The sequence below is a fragment of the Coffea arabica genome, chromosome 4e (genome assembly GCF_036785885.1).
Source record: "Coffea arabica cultivar ET-39 chromosome 4e, Coffea Arabica ET-39 HiFi, whole genome shotgun sequence".
Classification (NCBI taxonomy): domain Eukaryota; kingdom Viridiplantae; phylum Streptophyta; class Magnoliopsida; order Gentianales; family Rubiaceae; genus Coffea; species Coffea arabica.
The window spans coordinates 43,753,424-43,776,698 of record NC_092317.1 but is presented as its reverse complement, the minus strand read 5'-3'; the positions used below and the strand labels follow the sequence as shown (position 1 = coordinate 43,776,698).

At 37.5% G+C, this 23,275-nt stretch overlaps 3 pseudogenes; 1 reads left to right on the top strand and 2 right to left on the bottom strand.

Moving 5' to 3' along the window:
- Nucleotides 1-789: 789 nt before the first annotated feature.
- Nucleotides 790-2,755, top strand: LOC113741037 (mediator-associated protein 2-like; annotated as a pseudogene).
- A 678-nt stretch (nt 2,756-3,433) lies between these two features.
- LOC113741351 (pentatricopeptide repeat-containing protein At1g74750-like) lies at nt 3,434-14,321 on the bottom strand (annotated as a pseudogene).
- A 1,189-nt stretch (nt 14,322-15,510) lies between these two features.
- LOC113741036 (protein NUCLEAR FUSION DEFECTIVE 4-like) lies at nt 15,511-21,358 on the bottom strand (annotated as a pseudogene).
- Between the last annotated feature and the right edge of the window lie 1,917 nt (nt 21,359-23,275).

Below are 23,275 nucleotides of genomic sequence, written 5' to 3'. Positions count from 1 at the left end.
GCGTCGGCCTGGAATAGATTCACCCCTATATTCTCATACCTCTGTGACAGCTCGGCACCGGCAACGTTGAGCTACATCCAAGCATGAAATTAGTGAAAAAAATAACTTAAGTGAAATATTACAGGTGGCGTAGCTGTTTTGAGGCTCACCTGAGCTGCACTAAGGTAGTAGTGGTCAAGCAGCTAGGAGTTCGAGACTAGTTGGATGAAGTGGTGGTCTCGGGGGAGAATCATACCCCTGAGGAGTACCCCTGAGGAGCTCCTGAGCTGCCTCCGGGAACTAAGATTGGTCGCTCACCGACAATCCCCACCTCAGGCAGAAGTGCATGGGATGAGGGTACGAGTTCGGCTCAGGTGGCGGATTTAGAGGAATCACATTCTTTCTCCGCCACATGGCAGGCGGGGACTTCGATGAAGCTTGCTAATCAGCAGTGTTCACCCCGTAATGCTCGAGCTGAGCGGCAGTAGCGGGAGATTGCCCTGCGGGGATGGGCGAAGAGGCCACCTCGGTTTGGGCCCTCTTAGCAGTGGATTTCTTCCTCTTCTTCTTGCTGGGCTCCTCAGCGGGTGATGATTGAGCCGGAGCCTGAAGAGCTGGCACTGGAGGAGAAGGAGGAGCCGTACCAACAGGGATGGAAGAGGGCGCAGTGGTAGTCCGAGCTCGAGCTCGAACCCAACCTTTTAACCTGCATCGCTTCCGGGACATGCTCCGCCACTGAAAACTCGGACCCAACCTTTTAACCTGCATCGCTTCCGGGACATGCTCCGCCACTGAAAACCCTAAAAATCAATGGAGGGGAGTAGCAGCGAAGAACTCGCGATGTATAGACCTCCAGAAGAATTTGAAGAAGTGAAAAAAGAAACCTCTTATTGAACTCAATCTAGACGATTCAAAGGAGCTCTGGCTCATTCAATGGCCCGTTAATCAAGTAATTTTTTTTAATCCAATTATATTTATTTCTGTTTTCACTTATCAATTTCATTAGTTTTCTCATACTTTTAGCTCCATTTTTGCTGAATTTTTCAGTTGAGAGATCATTAATTTTTGTTAATGTGCAATTAATTGAAAACGATCAATTTTTAAAAATTAATATTCTGTTAATCTTTGTTGACTTTAATCAACTCGAGTAAACTTTGAAAATTTTGAAAGATTGTACAATAGAGGATGTGTTGCCGTTCATAATTTGGTGAAACTGATGGTGATTGCTAGCTATTGCAGAAGAGTAGTCAATCTGGTAATATGGAGCCTAAATTTTGTTAGTGCTTTTGTTGTTTGTTTTACGTTTTACATTATCATACTTTCGGGTGTTACAGGCTCCTGATTTGAATGGACAGCAAGTGTCTTTGAAGCTTCACCATGATGGACATTTGGGTAGTTTTGAGGGTTCTTCTGGTACTGCTGTGTCACTGATCACTTCTGTGTTATTCCATTGTTTCCCGCATTTGATGGTTTTGTGCAAGAGTGGTTTCTAAATTTGTTGAAATCCAAGATTATGTCAACTATATTGATGGATGGCATTGTTTTATGTCAATATTGTCATAGAAAAATCGTATGAAGTGGTAAGTTTCAAGTCACAGGAGCCAGAAGCGACTGTATTCCTCTCGTCAACATTAGAGACCAGAATCGGTAATTATCTGCGTATTTAACATGCAATGGCTACTATTATTGTTTTAATTGGTTGAGTCACGAGTGGCGTTTTTATTTTATCTGAGAAAAACAATAAATTGACAATCATTGTAAAGCGCATGCTTTTTATATCCAAATGCAGCTCTTTTAGGAGAGAAGTTTCTGGAAAAATATCCATCAAGCTCCCGTGATTGGAGTAGGTTCTAAGTTGAACATTGGTTGGCCAAAAAAGTATTACAGTCAAAGCAAGTTATGAGTTATTTGAGTTGTTGAAACAGGAAAAGTGAAGATAGAGAAACCTATTCCGGTTACCTATTTAAGATGTTGAGTTTGAGTCTATATTAACAAAGGCATGTCGTAAATTACTCTATGGATTTCTAATATCATGGGCCTTGTTGCATGCAAAAGTTTCTGTGAAGTTAGACGAAATAGTTATTGCTAGCAGAATCATGTAAAACTAAAACAACAAATCCAATTATGATTTTGCTCAAATGGTTTATTTAAAACTAGAAAATCAAAGATCTCACTCCAGATTTTCGTGTGAATGAAATATAGCTCGATGTTGTTATTGTTTTCAATGACGCTACACTTGAATATGACTTGTATGTGGTAACAGCTGGGAAGATCTCACGGCGCATTTCTCTACTGCATTATCCGGAGCCTAGTGAACTGAAATCTGATGGGTTAGGCATTAAACAAATGGTGCAAAGGTCTGCTGCTTCCTTGACAAATTCAGCGCATCGTTATACAACTATGCAAAGTACGAGGACAAGAAGTTTAGGGCTGTGAGTGGCTATACTTCCTCTATATGTACTCCAAGAAACAGAAGTTCTGGGTCTGGTGATGCATCAAAGAGTCCATTGAGAAGACCTGTGGATGAGCCACGTAGGTCCATTGACCATTCTGTCTAAGATTCAGGAAAAGAACATAGAGCTGATGTCTCTTCTGGATCATTAGAACATCCTGAGCAAAAAAAATCGAATAAGAAAAGGACATCTGAAGGTTGACGATGTTTTGATTGTTAGAGACGTGGAAGAACTTCAGTTTCAGTTATATGTTGCATTGATCCAAATTTTAACTTTTTCATGGCAACAATTGATCCTTCTTCACAATGTATCCTATTTATATATCGTACCAATTTTAAGTTTGGATCTGTTCTCCAACGTACATGGAAAATAATAATGAGCCGAAAAAAGAGAAATTTTGATTTGACCATTAAGGTGCTTTCATTGCAACTGCTTAGGAAATGAATTCAAAACGAACCATTTGATATAGGCATCAAACCCAGAATGCAACTTGAAAGAAACCAAAACGTCAGACATTGCACAGGTCATATTGCTCATCCCTTGATGAGATTGTTGTACAAACCTTGCTGAAATGGTAACAAAGGGCATTGTTGTAGGGTAAACCCCAGGCACCAGTAACAAAAATTCATTGCGTATTTGATGTGGCACAAATAAGTCGTTTGTTTGCCTTACAATTCTTCTCGGTTCAAAACTCAACAGTTGGATTTGATTACAGAATCGATCATGTTTTTACTTGCCGGTGGTACCAAAGTTTGAACGTATATGTGTGATTCTTCGCCTTGAAGAGGTTAAACTAGATGCAGCTGCTCACCTTGCTAAATCAATTTTTGCCATGCCAAAGCCTAAAGCTTTCGAATGGCAAAAATATATTTCGAATTTGAACTTTCATCTCCCAACTTCATTTGACAAGCACACCTGCACCACCTGCCACTTGCTCAAACTGTCTCCCAAATGTAAAATACAAAGAAAAAGTCCAGAGTGATATAGTGAGGAATAAGGAATTTAAGCCCAGGAATCAATATCTTCAATATCTTTACGACAATTACAAGATTTGAAGCAGCTTCAGATTCGGGAAGCACATCAAACAAAACTATTCACAAGCTTTCAAGACATCGAGGCTTTAAGCTTTCCATTTGTCACGATCAGTGGAAGAACACCAGCAAAATTTGACTCACGCTTAGGACTCATTTGAAGCTAATACTGAGTGAAAGCAACTAGAAGGGGACAGAAACTAATGCAAACTAGATCTTAACACTACACAATAAGAACATTTAGGTACCTGACGACTACATGCTAATCCCTGAGGCAGTTCCTCTTCCACAACAAAATTTCCTGAAGATGGGGGAATACAAACCTTCCCCTATCAGAACCTCCAGCAAATGCATGCGCTCAACATATGATTGCACCAACCACCTGCTAAGAGGTTCTCCACACCCCACAAAGCACCCAGAATTACCATTCTCGGTGACAAAAGGGAAGCTAAACACATTAAGCAACTCCTGCACAGCCTGCCGCACCAGAGATGACCCCATTACCCTGCTCCTTCTGCCCCAGCCTGTCACAATATCGATCCGGCTTGGGCAAATCCCTGAAGCAAACATCTGACGACGAAACCAGGCTAGTGTCCTTGACAGTGCTGTAACAGCAGTTCCATCCGACATGACGTGCAAGTTTATAAGCCAATAACAAGAACTTTTCTCCCCAACAGCATCAGGATATACATTTTTCTGTCCAGCAACCTCCCAAACAGACCCAGCTTCCTCCTTAAGTCCTGTCTTGTGAAGTAAATCAACTACTGCATCCACAAGTCCCCTCTTTCTCTCTCTATCTTCACTATGCATAAAATCTAAGAAGTTGCTCACATGATCCCTTACATTCTGCCCGTCAGGTCCTGCTGCTGGCATGGACAACAAGAACATATGTGCTGGATCGCATGTGACAGCCATCAGCTGGCAACAAAATGACATGTCAAATGATGTTTTGGCTTCTGTACAACAACTAAGGAGTAAGGTGTAAGTTTGCAAAGAAGGGTTGAGCCCCAAACTAAGCATGCTCTGCAGCAGGTTATATGCATCTGAGAGTCGCTGAACCCTAAGAAAAGCACTGAGAAGAGAATTACACGTAGGCCCATTAGCGCGTAAACCTGCATTAAGCATGGCTCTATACCATTCCCAGGCCTTTTCAGCATTCCCAACCTTTCCCCAAAGGTCCACAAGAAGACCATACACTGGCTCATCTGGAACCCAGTTCTTCCTTTTCATCTCAGCAAAAACTGCCTCCGCTTCCTCCAGATAGCCACAGTGACCAAGCACCTCCATCACTATGTTGTACGTCACTTTGTCTGGTTCAAAGCCAGCATTTTGCAAGTCACGGTACAGCTGCAAAGCATTTTGGTAATTCCTTGCCTTGGCATGCAGAGCAATCATGATATTGTATGTCACTAAATTAGGTATGCATCCCTGATTAACCATCTCGCAAAACAGCTTATGAGCAGCAGCCAAGTGACCAGCTTTCCCGAGACAATTAATGATGACACTATAAGTGAATGTGTCTGGAGAAAGCCCAAATTCTTGCATCCTCTGGTACATGTCCATAGCAACATCTAGATACCCTGCTTTTGCATGAATATCAATAAGCGTACAATAGGTTACACGGTCAGGTTGACAACCTGCCTTCTGCATCTTGTTGAAGACATTGATAGCCTCATTTACCTCATTTTAATAGTTTGCCCGGCCATAACTGTGAATAAGTCGATTGTATGTTACAACATTAGGTTGGCATCCCTCCATGACCATTTGGTCAAGCAACTTGTTTATTGCTCCAAATTGCCTGGCTCGGCCAAGGATACCAACCATGGTGGTGTAGGTATGTCCATCATGCTTGAACCCAGGTTGCTTTTTCAACCAATAGAAAAATCCAAGAGCAACAGTATAATCTTGAAGCTGCTTTAAAATTTTGTTAGCTTGGAAAGCATCAAGAGAGCAGTTGAGTTTTCTAAGAGATTCTTCAGTTACAGGTCCCCACTTCATCTGCTGTAACATGCGAGAAACATTATCAACCACATGGCCAGAGCCTGAAAACTCCCTAGCAATAGGAGCAAATCCTCTCAGTACCTTGGTTTCTCTCACAGACCTAGCAAAACCTTCGGTCATGTCTTCGACTATCTTTTTTTCTCCATTGCGCACATTTGGAACAAAGTGACTGGTGTAGGTTTTAGATCTCTGAGGCATTGATCTATTCCTGCCACAAGATTCCGAAGAAATCCCATTGGCTCCTACATAGTTTCCCATTCCATTATTTGACAAATTACCAGTACTTTTCACTGAAGTAGATTTATCTGCTCTGCCCTTTGAAGCATTCAAGTTATTTGTTGCACTTGATCCAGCTGTGGTATGAGGGTGCGATTGCGGATGGACTCTTTCTCTTCTTACAGTTTTAACATTTGAAGCTCTGACATGGATTGGCTTTGCCTGCTCAACAACAGAGTTTTGAGGCGAGCCAAGAATTCCACCTCCATCTGTCATTGGAATCTTATAACTTACCAAATCAGACAAAAAGCCGACAGCTGCAATGCCTGCCATAACAAACTGGTCAGCAATTGGAGGTGACGGATGCATTACACCAGTACCATCAAAGTCAGCATAATTTACACAATTTTCTCTTTTCATTCAGCTGGAGGCAGGTATGACTTGGGGCTGCGAGACTGGATGCTTAACATCCGGTTTTTGATTGTCTGCAGTTCTTCCAGCATCTTTTGAAATGAGAGAACCTACTGCTACTGAAGGTCTAGACACAACGGTGGATGACATTGCCCGTTGTGGCAATTCATGCTTCCTATGAGGCCTCCCAGAAACACAGGTCTCATCTTCAGAACAAGTGCATGAACTTCCATCTGCTGCACCACACCTTGAACCACTAAGAATAAAAGACCTCGCTGAGTGAGAAAGTGTACCAAGCTGCTTTGCACGTAGCATAATCTGGAATGTTATGGTACAGAAATGAGAGAAATAGATTATTCACAATTCCACCTTGAAAGCTACAAGCATTAATTTATTTTTTGTTCCACAAAAACAGCATTGGCAGTTTATACAATATATCAGTAATCAGACACCATGCACCTTAATGTATCTTGATTTTAGATTAAACTAATTAACAACTTATGGACACTTTGCTGTAATAAAAAAGCTAAGGAACCTAGCCAAAAAACCCAAAAAAGAAAAGAAAGAAAAGGATCTGCTTACATCAGCGGCACTAAATCAGTCTTAATTAGATATTTCATCATTTTCTACAGACTACTGCACACAACACGGAAAGAACTGCCAAGGGACCTAAACTGAATAGAAGCATATGTCAATTCAGCAATTCAAGTCTGACTGATGGAGAGTGAGATGCAGAATTTTAGATTGCAGCAGGATGGGGGATCACAACGTCCATATTCCAATGGAAATTAGGCATCACATATGACCAACAAACTCATATCTCCATGAACAAGAAAACCTACGCTAATTATGGAATGTTGAAGATACACAGATGTACAGGACGCAGGAAACATAATGCCCAAGGACAAACTATGTCGATGCCATAAATGCTGGTTTGGCAAAACAAAATTCTGATCATATTCACCAAACGTGAAGCCAACTAAGTTAATACATTAAGGAAGACTAAGAAGTAGTTAAACAAACTTCACCACTATATTTCATCTGCCACTTCAGTTTTTCGAGGGAAATGATGAAAGGGTTTGAGAGTTGGAAGTAAGATCTTTCTTCAATAAAGGTGATTGACGCTTTAAAATGAAGTAGTAGCAAAGTTTACGAGCATCATGCTGGAGGGAAAAAAAAAAGATGTAATAGTTAGCCATCCTCCTACACCCTTTCATTAAAAAATGGAGGAGAAAATCCTTGTCATGGCCCTGGAGAAGCTGGAAAGTACCCATGAGGCAAAACATGCACAAGCACTCACAAGTTTGAATTTCATTACATAAACATCTAATTGCAAGAGAAAGGAAAAACTTACCCAACAAAAACTACATACATACATCTTAGATCTCTCTGAACATTAAAAAGAAAGACATGAAAACACCACGCAAGCAGCAAAGCCAAAACAAAAAACAACTGATTCTTGTACCTATATACAGTTATAACTACAAGCATGACTCAGTTAAACACAAGCAAGAATGCAGCAAAAAAAAAAGGGGGCAGCTCTCTGCTTGTCCACATCTTGTGATCAAGAACTGCAATTAAAAAAACCAGACAATGGAAGAACATAGAAGATTCTTTTTTATTCCTCCTTAATATCACACAATCAACAATCATCATAAAAGTAAACAGGCAACACAAAGCTGCCATTGAAGGTTCTCTGTGGAAGCAGAAAAATAACACTGGAAGTTCCTCTTAGCATAAATGAAAAAGACAACTGCTACATTCAAACCTCTCAACCAAAAAAAAAAAAAGTGTTCATATTTCATAACAATGATTATTCAACTTATATCTTGCCCTCCTCGTGGCATTACTCATGATCAAATCTAAATGTTTAAATGCACAGCCTACCAACAATGAGTAAATAGAAACAAAACCCACCCAACTCCTATGTTCAGAAAGAAGCAGCTTCAACTCTCATAAGCAGAAACTATGTACTGATACCTCTATCAGGAGGTTCAAGGAAGGCCAAAAAACCGTAACCATGACAACGATTTGCAAAGAGTCCATCCAAGTTGAAAAAATAAAAATAAAAGTCTAAAAATGCACAAAAAAAAAAAAAAAGAAAGCAAAAAACAATCTTTACCACTTCCATACAAGTAAAACTACAACCAACATGAAACTTTACCATTTCAATTCAAGTAAAATACAAAAAGCATCAGTCTTTACCAAATCCAAGCCAAATAAAAAGGAACCCACATTTTCCCTTACTAATCCACACCCAACAAACAAACCTTTACTTTCTATTGTATCAGCAAATTGAGCACAACCCAAAATCACAGGATCAATCACACCCCTTCACCCTGGCCCCAAAAGAAATGAAAAAACAAAAAATCATCACAAACCCACATTATAGCCATAAGAAGCAGAACTAACAGTAACAGCTAAAACCCAGCTACCAAAAAAAATAATAAAATAAAATAAATACTCAAACTTTATACTGTAACAGCATAAAGTAACAGAGTTGAGAAGCACCTAAAATGGTATTTGAGGCTTCAAAGAATACGTTTTACTGGGAGTGATAAATAATGGCAGAAAACACAAACATGAGAGAAGAAGAAGAAATTGAAGAGAGGCAAAAAGACGGGAGATGGGGGTTAAAAAGGAGGGGCGGCTTTATTTTCTCTGTCCCTCTGTCCTGCTGCTGTCAGCCTACTCAAACTCAAACCCCATGAGTTTCCAAGCAACTGGGGCTGTTGCTACTGAGGTGGACTATTGATTTTCTTGATTTTTTCTTTTTTTTTCTTTTACCTTTTTAGCTTTTCTTTTTTTTTTTTTTTGTCTTTTGGGAGACACACTATCTGATGAATACATAAGCCACGCGTTCACCCCTTGACTGTAAAAGTCCGACAGTGACAAAGATTTGCCACCATTTTCTTTTTTCTTTTTTGGATTTTTTTTTTTGCTAATGATTTTGACTTTTGGATGTGGTTGTTGGCTTTGACTAGGTTCCTATGAGGCGTATTCTGAATTTTGGTGTAATTACATTCAACTCCCATTAATTTACATCCAAGTATAATTTTGTCTCCCAATGTTTTCAAATAGTATGCATAGCGTGCTTTTGCCCTTTTGGCCAATTGCCTATAAGAGTCCCTTTTACTATAGTTTTACCCCTATTAGTTTCACTCACAAAACTCGTAGTAGTGACATGCCTTATTGTGAGTAAGAGTGGGTGTGTTTGGACACTTGTATCATAAATATATTTTTGAATCATTTTTTTCTGTTTTCAACTACCTTCTTATATATATATCACATTACAAAAAGTGTTACAATATTTGATCCACACATATACCAAATTTTGAAAACATGAATAGACGTAAGTTAGCAAAATTTGTAATAGAGCTAGTTAACAATACGAAGTGGGATGAAAAATCCCAGTGTGGCTAAAACAGCATGCCCAGGAGGATGCAAGGGCAGTTGCTTCTCTTTTGTAATTAAACTCTTGATTATCAAGTATTCATATACAATGACGTTTGACCCCCAAAAAAAAAACTTATAGAAGATTATATGAACATTTTTTTCTTTTCTTGAGTCAGTTGTTTATAAACATTGAGGTTGGGGTTAAATCATTGCATAAGTTTAAGAGATGTGCAAATTGATGCACCAATTTAGTATGGGTAAAAGAAAGATATCTTTATGAAGTACTAGTTCAACTCGCCATATATTTTATTTTCACTTATTTTCGGTCAAGAAGTGAAGAGAAAATGTTTCAATAAAAGATCTAATCACAGAAAAGATTCGAGAATCGAAGTACATGTCACAGAACTGCTAATCTGCTATATAGTTCCAAAACCATTAAATTGCTTGAGCAAATTTTGTGCTGGTGAATAAGGTAAGTTTTAAGCAGTACCCCAGAGAATGACTAGCTTGGATAGTGTGAGATGAGGGGATGATTGCGAGGCTATTGTCAATTGTTTGATGTTTTTGACAAATTGGAAAACTTTTTGTATACTCTGCAATATTTCTTCTGCCTAGTGAAATCGACATCATTTATATATAGGCAATTCTTATAAAGATACTTTGGCATAGAAATTATAAATTTTTCCACACGATCAAGGAATCAGCAATAACAATTTCATGATCAAAGAAATAGAGGTAAAGAATTTAGTCGTATTGAAATCCATATTGATTGATTGTTGATATTGCATGTATTATTTACGCCTTGATTCTTGGAGTGAAAGTACACGAAAGGATAAGCAGTTATAAAGTTGGGAGAAATATTACTCTTTTTACCTCTTTTAATCTTTTAAAAGTGACATCTGCTGTGGGAATCCACATGTATCCTAAAATAATCCATTCAAATATCTATTGGAGTGAAGTAATGTAGTTGGTATCTTTGAATTGCAGCCTCTTTATTTAAAGAATTATAATAGACGAAGATAATTTTATCCTGCTTTTTATGTTTTACTTGTCTATAATCATATTAACAGAAAGATTAATTAACCATTCTTCCGATCGACCTAAAAACAATGACTGCAAATTTAAAACGCATTTTTTGTCTAATATATCAATGCCCAATGAGCACACGTTAAAACAGGGTTCAACTAATCCAGTACTAGTCATTTTAAAAAAGTGAAGTAGCATTTGTACAAGTAATGATTTATATACACATATAAGGGATAACTTCAGAACCTCTCCTGGGGTTTCTAACAAGGTTTCTAATAATTTCATTGAGCTCCCCTGATATTTAAAAATTTACACATATCTCCCTTGTCATTTAAAATACAATTTTAGCCTTAAATATTTTAATAAAATTCTCTTTCTTGGTATACTTATACTTAGAATGAGTTTTAAAATTATTTTTTCATTCTTTTTCGTTCTTATTCATTTTTTAAAAATTTTCACCATAAAACTGTAGAACTACCACTATTGTCTCTAGGTTTCTATTATAACCAAACGTCGAACTAATGATTTTTTTTGATGAGTTAATTTTGTATGTAATCCAATGTTTTTGTCGATCTTTGTTTTCTATTTTTTGGTATTAAAATTAACAATAAATCAAAAAGAAATGGCACAAAAGCACTACTAAATTATGATAATCCCACTATTCCAAAAACTTCACTTGTAACTGATATCTGATATCCATGTTGTCACTTGTAACTAGTAAGACGGATTAACAATTGGTTATCAACTAATTAACAAGAACCAAATTTTTTGAGCCTGGGTAAAACTGAATGACAAAATGATCCATATGTATCTCAACTGGCTAGAAGCTAATAGCTGACTTTGGACCCAAAAAAAATAAAGATAAAGAGGGGCCGAGGTCTTGTTTGCTGCGATAGACTTATAGTACCATGTTGCTACAGGTTAAATCAAGGTAAAAATGAAAAATCAAAGAACCATAAAAGATAGAAAATCAGATGAACCTTTATTGGTATTTTGGAAAAACTCTAACATAGATATTTTTTAAAAATAGTGAAAGTTGCTGCACGCTACTCTCACAATAAATTTTTTAATAATTTAATTGCATTTCTTGAAGGACCGAAATGCAAAAAATATGTTTCATAGTGTCACAGCAAACCAGGTGTGCAGTGACACTATTTCAAAATATATATATAAAAAAAAAAAAGATTTTCCTTTGCTGCCACACATCAGGGGTGTGGCAACTTTATTTGGAGAACAACCTTCACATTTGCCTCATTTGTGGGACTTTTTATTTTTTTTAGTATTATTTAAAGAAATTTGCCTAGTAAAATCACACAAATAAAATTTATTCCCTCTCATCCTTCCGCCACTCTCCAACTTTTCCCAGACAATGACAGCATGGCATCATGCTCTGCATTACTGCAGCACTCTACATGAACTGGAGATTGGAAGAACTTAAAGAAGAAGTGAATATCTTAACTAAGAACTATGACCTAAGTAGTCAATAGATATGTTCTACTCTTCCAAATAACCTGCATCTGACAACTCAAAAGGTGCACTTAATATGTTCTTGATGTTAAAATTAGGGCGTGTTTGTAGATTTATGACAGCACTTTCATTTCTTCATCTTTCTGACATGCATAGGAGTATAAACTTGGTCTAACTTATCCATTTGAAAGATTTAAACAGCCCAAGTATTTAAATTGCAACTAAAACTTCGACTGATGGTTATCAAAAGCTCAGAAGTTCCAACCACCACTCAACCGAAGATGTCGAAAGGGGGGAAAAAACCTTTGAAATGATTAAAATAAAAGAAACTAATAACTCAGCATGTATTGTCCGTGAGGAACCAAGCACCTGCAATGTTCCCTGTTTCTACATCAACACAATTTTGCAGGAAAAGTTACTTGTCAAACAAAAGCCCCTCAAGTCACACTAATTTCAATTTTATTGAGAGGATTGCAGTAGTATTTACTATAATTTGACTTCTTCTGGATAGTCATTTTAAGGACTAAACAACATGAAAAACTATATGCAGTTATTCCCACATCCATTAAAATTTGCTGCAAAAAAAGAAGAAAAGACATGACACCAAAATCCCCAGATGAATTGCAACAGAAAATAAGAAAGTCTCACTCCTCAAAGATCAATTCCATTTCAAGAACAGTCAAACTTACTCATGGCTTCCAGCTTGGATATCTGCTCCCTTAGTGTCTCAGGATCCTTCTTCAAAATCCCCACCTCCCGCACCTTTTTCCTTTCTTTTTTGTTCTACATAGGCATCAAAATTAACACCATGAGTTTCAGAAGATATAATAATTTAAAAGAACAAGTTACAGAGAAGAATTTGCGCGCCAACACATAGATGGCCATTATTATGCATGCAATTAACATTTGGTCATAATCTATAGCGAATCCTATGAGGTCTTGAATAAAACTAGAATGCAACATTGTGCAGCATAAAACTGAACTTTAGAAAAAGTTGAAGGAACACTATGTGCCAGAACATTACAGTCGGCTTCCAGCGGCACAACAATCCACTGCATCCTGCTTAGTTGTTTTGACCGCTAAATCTTGCACTTCTGCAAAGAATTGTGCAAGATAAAACTAATTACCTCTCGCTCATGTAGTTCGTGAACCTATCAAACTGCCTCATGAAATGCACCTCTAGAAAATTGAACCCAACCTGTCTTCTATCCCTGAACTCTGATTACTCCTTTGCTATCCTTTCTATCAAGATTCTGGGACATCATATCTACTGTTGATCTTCATATCACCACTTTAGCAGTGCACAACAATTAGATGCTAGTGATAGTCTAAAAGGCTGGCTTGTCGATACTCTTCACAAGCAGCAGTTCCCGCCCTGCCTGGCCCACTAAATAATATGTACTGTTTCCGCAGGATGATCAACTACAAGACATACCCTGCCTCCTCACACCTTCTACACCTCTCCCAAATATCTAAGGAATATATAGCTTGATTTATGCCCCAAAAACATCTACAAAGACGGAAATAGTAAGTTGCTGTCATTCTAATCCTATACAACAGTGATTAAGCAGCCGTACAATACTAGAGTCCCCCTTTATCACATTTTTCCAAACTAACACAGCCATTTACAACTTTTGTCCTCAAGCCATAATTCAATTTTCATACCAAACCAAATGCACTATCACCTCCTAAACTCAAATTAACCACAACTTCCCAGAAAAAAATTAAGAATAAAAATAATAATAATAAAAAAGGTAGCCTTTTGTTTTTATTCTTAGTTTGCCAATTCATATCCTCATTTTAAATAAAAATTCATCATAAATCACCAAAACCCTAAGTAAGCACAAAAATCTAAATTTGATGCATACAAGAGAAGAGCGGACAACATTTAATACATAGGAAACTATATCAAAATTACACAAACGAATTACATGAAACCAAATACAGGGAATGAGATAAATAGTATAGCATACTCGTTTTAACTCCTGCTTGCGAAGCTCTTTCCGGGAAGCATCGGTAGGGTTCATAACTTTGCCTCCTTTTGTCGTCTTCATTGTTACGCGTCGGCGTCCCCTTCTCTCTCTCTTTTTCTATCCTACAAGCTTCCTTGCTACTGGTATATGTATACACTCTGCCCAGACGACGTCGCTTCAGAGCATGAAAGTTGCAAAGCCTTCTTCTTCTTCCTCTTCGCTGCTACTTTCTCTCTCTCTCTCTCTCTCTCTCTTAAATTTCTGCTCCTGCGATTCTGATCGGAACATTAATTTACTACTAACAATTCAGTATGCCTGCCCAGATAGAGAGGTCCAGTCCATGTTCTGTAAGAGGCCGACTTAAAGTAGGCTTGGACAGTGTTTCGAATAATTTAAGAAAAAGAGTAATAGTGGTTTGGACCGTGGACGGACGGGTATGTGTTTTGGACTGGTTAGGTCAGGACGTGGGTCTTTCAATCGTCGAGTGGTATCTCTTATTCATGATTAGTGGCCCAACACATGTGATTAAACAGGTAGGTAATCAGTGCGATTCGTGAACCGAATTTTCTCTTTTTTTTTTAAAGGCTTGACCTATTCATCTTTTTATTTTTAGTATAAGTGGGAGATCCATTAAACATATAGAAAGAAAATAAAAAGGTCCCACCTTATTCTTTTTTTTGAAAAACAAAAACATTTTTCGAGTATGAATTGTAATTGTTCGATAATGTTTAGGTATATAGTTTTGTCGGTCATTATAGCTAATCAAGCTAGACTTCATAAGCAACAAGGCAGTTAATGGTATTAAAAGGGAAAAATACTTTGAAGTTATTTCAGCTTTTTGACAATAAAATGCTAGTTTTAAGCTTAGCAAGTATGATAATACAGTCAATTTTCAAGCTCATCATGCAATGATGGATTAAGCTTAGCAAATATAATAATATTGTCATATTTAACATACAATAACTAGCACCCTCTGCCTACCCTAAATTCTCTCTCTCTCTTGTAACCAGTTCCTTTTCACAAAGCATCTCCATGGTTGATGAAGAAGATAACAAGGCTCAACGTCAAAGATGCCTCTCGTCTCGGACCAAAGACGAAATTCAGTTCAAAGAGAATGCATTATCCATCCCACAATTTCTTTTATGCTACTAGCAAAGATCCACTTCCACTTGGGACTTTCAAATTTTGCTCGAAGATGGAACCAGGTTCTTGAAGCAGTTTATCTCATTGATGCACATATATACACCTTGAACAAATTCACATCATCAATTGATTATGTACGCAAGAACAGCCCCAGCGTATCTGCTGCAACCGAGCTCTGCCGACCAATGAGCACTTCAACCTCATCAAACACAGGTGCCCAGGAATGCCCTTAATTGCTTGGTGAAAGTTTTGGGTCTGTGAATTTATAATCACCAATATTTCAAGGATGATGTTAAATTTTTCTCGAACTCAGAGAACGTGAATTTCTAGTCTGTAGATGAACCAAGGATATCTGGCACAGTACCTTTTATCAGTAAACAACAACACTGATACTAAATCCAAATGATGGATCATTTGAGACATCATCAACCTGACAGACCAAAGAACATCAATTCTTACTCTAGATTCCTGATGGGAATATGAAGTCTTCTCAGTACAACTCGTCTATAGAAGCTTCTTGTCCGAAAGAATAATATTAAACCAACAAGAGACGCCAGAACAGTAGTTGATGCCATAATAAGGAACGATAACACGAAGCAGTGAGTTCCAATGCAAGTGTTGTCGCTCCCTGTCGCTTCTTTGTCATAGATGTAACCAACTGCTCTAACTGAAAGAATATCAGTTCCAACAGGATTTGCAATACTGGTAGTGTTAAATATTGCTCCCATATGTGGCTAGACCAAATATCTCTGAAACAATTGTAGGCATCAGTGACCACTGTGAGCCATAGCCGATACCAACAAGAACCAAACCCGCATATAGAGCACCAGGCAAACCAGAAGCAATCACAGCATGACCAATGCTCATAGTTGCTAGAGTGATGGTTATGAACAGTGGCCTTGACCAACCTTGTGCATGCAAAAAGTAATCAGAGACAAACCCAGATCCAAACCGCCCAATGAAATTCCAGATGCTCCACAAAGAAGTTAATGTACTTGTTGCTATAGTGGAGTAGCCAAAAGATTCTCCTATTTGGCTGACATTATTAACAGTAGCTAGTCCTGAGCCCATACCACATGCTGAAACAAAAAATAGCAACCAAAAATCGATGGTGCAGATAGATTGCAAAAGATTCAGATTTTCTCCCCGTTCTGGAATAGCCCTCTCATTATTTAAATTCATTTCTTCATCAGCATCGCAAGAAATCTCATGATGACCCTCAGGCTCTTGTCTGGTCTGCAGGAAATTGTTGCCCAACTGGTCTCCATCATAAACCCATTGGTTCTGCTCAAGCAAGGAACTTATAATCCTCCTTGCCTTCTCCTTTTCGGCTTTAATTGCTGTGTATATAGGTGACACTAACAACAAAACAAGTATGACAAAAGTAGAAATTCGTACTGATGAACGAAATGTAAGGACATTCTCTAGGACTATTACTGCCATTAGATAACCAGCAAGAACTACAGGAGCCAACGAGAAAACATTAAGGTATTTCTTTTCGCCTACTTCATTAGTTGGAGTGATTCTTACAAACCACATTAGCAGAAGGGCAGTTATGGAGGGCAAGAGTGCCAACATCAAAATATATGTGGTTGGCTTCTTGTTGAGAATTGTATGATACACCTGAATCAATATTGCACCGCTCAAGCCAAGAAAGCCCTACAAAGAAAATATGAGTGCAGAGTATTGTCTTGCAAGTTGGAAAAAATATAGCAAACAAACAAAAAAGAAAAAAGAAGAAGAGAGAGAGAGAAGGAAAGGAACACGAAAAAGTAAATCAAGGTTTAGAGACCATTGGCGAGTCAACTTCTTTCCATCAGATAGACCACCAAACTTTCACAAAGCATATGTTTCTGGCTTTCTTGTTAATTGCAGATGTTAAAGTAAACCAAAAATAATGTCCACACATGCCTTAAGTTAATGGACACTTGCAGAATTTCAAATAATTTTAACATTTTGTATTGCAGTGGCTTGTTTCATTTAAAAAAAATAATGATAACTATAAAGATATAGTTATGGTACTCTGTTAAAGATTTAGTGTCGGTATCGATAAGCAGCCACTTTTGGTGTCTGCCCTAAATGACTTTCATTAGCTTTACTAATACCAGATAGAAGAAGTTGAATTGGTCTCCAATCCACCTTATTACTTTCTATCTCTGGTAAATAATCGAAGAGAAAATCCTGTTGGATTTAAAAAAAAATTTACTCAAACTAAAAATTGAGATATTATGCAAATTGGGTATGACAAAATTCAAGACCCTAATAAACATTTCTAATAGTTTGGTCAATAAACAAAACATTTTTCAGATGTAGTTTCAGCTATTAGGTAGTTGTCAACAAAAAAATAACTAGAAAAGGAGACAACAAAATATAAGCAAAGCAGACATATCACAATAGTAGATTCCACCCACATAATCATTGCTTTCAATAGAATCCAATTCAATGACCAATAAAACCAGAAAGTCTGTCCCAATAGATGTATCTATACAGGATTTCAGCTCATGTACATTGTAACCATAGCTAAACACTTGTTCCAAATCAGAAATATAGCATTCGAATTGCCTAAATAGTCCTAATATTTTCAGATATTGCTGAAATATTAAAATCCTTTTCATAAACAAGGATGCCTTATTCAATCAAATTTATCTTGCAAATTTATCCCAAGCACCTTTAAAAATTTCAATTCATGATAATGGGCTTAGAGTAACATCTTGTTTGTGAATTTGACCTCCAAAATAAAAATGCTTCACATCAAATCGGTGGGTGGACATCAACAAGTGCAAGAAAGGAAATAAATATTTGAAGTTGACGTTTTCACATAAAGGAGACACCTTCTATGTATCTAAATACAATAAGAAAGCACTAATCATTATTGATTAATTCTTTTTACCTCAAAAAGTGAAAATAATTAGAAAATTTTCATATTTTGTTTTCAAATATATAACCAAATTAACATTTGTAAAATTTCCCAAGCAAAATGCAATAGCCAAAAGCATTATAAGCAGCATCAGAATTGGGAACTTTAATCTCATTGATTTTTGTTTCTAAACCAAGTTTCCATCAGCCAAAAATGATGATTTGTATGAGGGAATTTCTAATTGTATTTAGGTGAAATGCAACTCCTTAAGATGTTCCATCGACAAGAAGAAAACCAAAAGATAAATAAATAAATAAATAAAATCAATGGCTCATTTCAAAATGAACTCTTACTTTTGAAGAGTATACTGAAATTTTAATATATCAATTCCATTTCTTTTAAAGAAAATATTGGGTTAACGATGGAGCAAATTCATCCCTTCATTTGGCTCATTATCAGTAAGAAACAACTTAGAGACGGGGGCCTACTTTAGGAATTTCTTTTTCTTTTTTCAAACATATCCATATGTTGACACTTTTGATAAGTTCAAAATTGATGATAAGGCATAGATAGTCCGAAAATTATACCACCATTACCCTACGGACTGCCTACACCCGTGGAAGGCCCCAAGTCCTGACCCTTTTTTTTAATACTTCTTAATTTAGTGTCATAATACCAACTACTCCTTTGAGAAAAGAAGTACCCCACTCAACTAAACATTAATCATGCCTAAAATTATAAAGCCAAACTATCCGTAAAATGCAGAAAAAGTGGGAAAAAATGGGGAAAAAGGGAAAAAAATCATAATGTTAACCAAGCATAATGATGCATTTGCCAGCGATTTGAGGCATAAAATATAGACACTTGAAGTCCTCAAATCTAGAGATTTTAGCCAAAAGCTACCCACTCCTCAGTGGATGAGTACCTTCAGTATTGAAATTTTGCAACTGATTTTCCAATTCGATATAAGCATGCATTCAGGGCTTAATGCTAAATCCCTCCACCCCAAGCAGTCTGGTCTCATTCAACAGAATGATACAAATAGCTTTTAATATATTGGTATGTTTCATTATCGACAGATACCTTCAATTCTTATCTAAACACTGTATAGTCTTGTAGTTGCCACCATATCAGCTAAATCTACCATGGGAATTATTCTTTTGTTTGCTTAAAATACAAACTCAAACTAGAAATGCGGTCCTTAACACACAGACTCAAGCTAGATTAGTAACTTTGGCTATTTGTCTGTTCATTTTGTGCTTACTCTTATCAAATTTTAGGAATCACAAGCTTGGATACAAACCATTTCAGCGAGAGTTGTATTGGTAAAATCTCCCAAGGTCAGATATAAGCAATGGGAAACTACACCAGTGTTCCACAAACTAAAATAGTATAAGATTTATATGCCATATATGGACATAAATTTGCATCTAAAATCATTCTCAGATATGAGTAAAATCTGCATTTCTAGATTCCTGATGTAATGGGGCATAGGCTTGAAGCTCTATATCTCCTCGAAGCTCAAAGTCAAAGACCTTCTACCATTTTTTTTCCCATCCGCCTATGGAACTAGGGCTGACTAGTTACACAAACCAGAGATGGCCAGGAAAGATGGTTCAGAAAAGAGGCTACCAAATCATCCTTTATTCTCAATCTCTGTGTACAACAATATTCATTAGCGCATTGAACGTTAACTTATCAGCAAACTGCATTCATAAAGCTCTTTTTTTTTTAATAAGAAACAAGCAGCAGCAAGGCCCCTAATCCATTCGATGAGCTTAGGCAGGTTTCCATCAGTAGCTTAGCTTGGACACAAAAGCATCACGATCACTTACTCCATCATTGCAAAAATCCAATTCCAGTAACAAACACACAAATTGCATACTACTGCAGAAGTAACTAAACATTTTGAATGATAAGGTCCATGAATTACCCCCAAACCAATACCAAGAAAAAATAAAGCTGGTAACAATGAAGGTGAAAGAAGAAAATTGCTACCTTCATGATGCCAACAACAGTCCCTTTATAATCAGGAAAATTATGAACAGCAGTAACCACATTAGCCGTATTAAAACACGTCGTTGCATTAGAAGCTAACAACATGTACAAGCCCATGAGGAGCACCGGCGGCCTCGGCAGATTCCCCACAACACTCATCCACATGAAGAAGTAGCCCACAAACACAAGGGCCGCCCCAGCTGCCAAAACCACCCAGGGCCCCCCAATTCTGCTGCTGCGGCTGGGGTTGGTGACGGCGGAGTACAGAAGGCCGGAGAGCACCCCGACGTTGGCACCAAAATCCTTGGAAACAGAAATGGTGTCGAGGGTCGACTGATCATAGCCTTGACTAGTTTTCAAGACTTGAGAGTAGATGGCGAAGGTGTAGGCCGAGCCACTGGTGGACTGAATCCAGATGCTGGCCGCCGTGGAAACCCATTTATTCTTCTTGATTATGCTTTTGTGTTGTAACTAAGATTGTAATCAAGCTCCATACTTTCTTTTTTCTTGTTAATTTTCCCTTCCCCGTTTTGAGAAGCTCAAAATTTTCAATCCAAATCCATGCGAGCTCCTTTATCTGGAGTGGAGATTACTGGAGAGTGTATTGTTGCAGAAACTCAAGAGTTTTAATAAATGAACGGAGGCCCAAAAAAAAAAAGTAAGGAGGAGGAATATACTAATACCTTCAGATTTGTACATCAGTAGACTGAAGAGTGATGTGAGGGAGTGCGTTGGGAGGACTATGCTATTGACACTTGTTTGTTTGTTTGTTTTTTTTTTTTTTCAATTTTACCTTCAAAACGGGGATGATTGATGAGATAAATTTGACTCGTCATGCTAGCACATGGATAATTTTTTGATCATTTTTGGATTGATGATTTTTTGAAAAATAAGTTTTTCATGTACAATATTACATTAATACATAAATAAAAATAATTTCAAAAATATTAAAAATAATTTCAAAAATACTAAAAATACATAAAATAATCTCAAAATTATAAAAAAACAGCCTCGAAAAATAACCTCATTTAGGGTCTGTTTGTTTGGAAGGAAAATCTTTTCCAGGAAAACATTTTCCATATTTTCGATTGTTTGGTTGTCAATTAATTTGGGAAAATAATTTCTGACGGAAAATAAGTTACACCCGCCGGAGGAAAATAACTTCTTGATCTAACAGTGTGAAGTTATTTTCCTCAGCTTCTTTTCACAGTCTCGCAAGGGAAAATAACTACTTCGGCATCTCTCTCTCTCTCTCTCTCTCTCTCTCTCTCTCTCATTTTTTTTCCTTTCATTCCCAAAGAACCCCCATTCCCGCTTCCTCCGGCGTCAGTCCTCAGTGGCGGTCACCTCCTCCGGCGACACTATCTCGGCGGCTACCACCACATAATCTATATACTCACAAGTCATCTTCATTCGACAGGTTTTTTTAACTCTCAGTTTCTCATCTTCACGCACAAACACCTTCACTGCGTCTGTATATACAATTGCACACAACTTTCGTCTGTTTCCTTTCGAAGTTGGATTTGAATGAATTTTTGTGGGTTGCTTTTGTTTTAGTTTGTTCTTACCTGATTAGGGTTAAATCTGATTTGATAGATGCTAAAGAAGGGGAAAAGGGGGAAAGGGAGAAGGTCAACATAGGAAGGGTGTGGTCACAATCGTTAATAGTTGGAGAAGCCCTTTATAGTGTTTGGTTTGTGCTTTCACAGACAGAGATTAAACTTTCATGAATCGATTATCACAGACGAGAGCAATGAATGGTGCTGCAGTAAGAGGAGCTGGGGGGGATCAGTCAATTCGAACTCCCCTCCTAGGGGTGGACAAAATTATCCGCTAACCCGAAAACCCGTCATATCCGATCCGATTTGATCAAAAAATTAGGATATTCGATTTTTATTATTTGATCGGGTCAAAAGAGGGTCGGGTACCCACTAAGATGCGGGGCGGGTTAGGGTCACATAATTAAAAACCCGCGTACCCAATCCGGCCCGCATATATATATATATTATTTTATTTTTATTTTTATACATATACTATAAAATAATAAGAACTAAATAAGTAATTTTATTGAACAAATTGCATTACAGATATGAGAGACTATAGTTTATTTACAAGATTCATTTGTAGAGGCCATAATCTTATATTTTATAGAAAAAAGTTTAATTAATGTGGAACATATATATTAAAAATTGTGCTACTTATTTCAAACTTTTATTAATTTCGAATTCTTTTAATTTTTTTCTTTTATCTTATATTTTCTTCACATGCTTGTTTGTTGGTGGGAAATCTTTTTTTAGAAAAAAAATTTATTAAATCTTAGATGAATGTGTAAAATATAAAATTAAATTGGTATAAATTATTTTTTAAAATTAAATGATAAATGGGGCGGGTGCGGGGGCGGGGGCGACGCGACCCTATCTCAGTGGGTATCCGATTATAGGGTACCCGCTGATATGCGAGGCGGATAAGGGTCAAAAAATGGCTGACCCGCAAGGTGCGGGTTGGGTCAGCCAAATGGTGAATGACCACCCCTACCCCCCCCCCCCCGCCTTTTATCTCCAGACTGGGCTCTTACTAAGGATCCGCTTTATCCAGTTAATTTTTGACACATTACGCTTTTGCATGGCATTCTAGATTTCCATCAATTCAAAGGTCCCAACTCAAATTCAAGAGGGTAGAGATCAATTGCCTTCAACTGAACAGTCTCCCTCCCTCCCCTCCTCCACCTGTGAACCATAGTAGTAGTGGAGCATGTAATGTAATGGTATAAATATTAGGCAAATCCAGCTATATGTGAGGTCATGCCAATTCCTACTTGCTGCATTTTATTTATTTATTTATTTATATATATATTCCCCTCGAGTCACTTAGCTGAAAAAAGGTAATGTGTAGAACTACTTGTCAGGTGCTTCATATGTAAGACCAACCTCACCTTCTTTTGATGAGTGGAATTAGATTGATTTCAATAACTAGCTTGACTTTGCTGCTTTTGGGTAAATACCCGCTGATAACAAGTGACATTATTTACTTCCCATTTGCCCAGTGATGATTGTGTTTCATGTTGCTGATTGGGATATGGAGGAATTCTGTCTTGGATTCCTTTTGGTACACTGCTAATAGTCTATTGCTACGTGAATTTTCATAGATGGATCCCGGTAGTGATGATGATGAGGATGCTATTGTAATTGGTGCTGCCACTTCAGTCCTAGAAGCAGGATATGCAGCTCTTGAAGTCTATAAAACTCCAGTTGTTATACCTAAACCACCTCATGTTAATAGGGAGCGAGCTAGAGAGGATTACATGGATAGCATATTATATGGAAG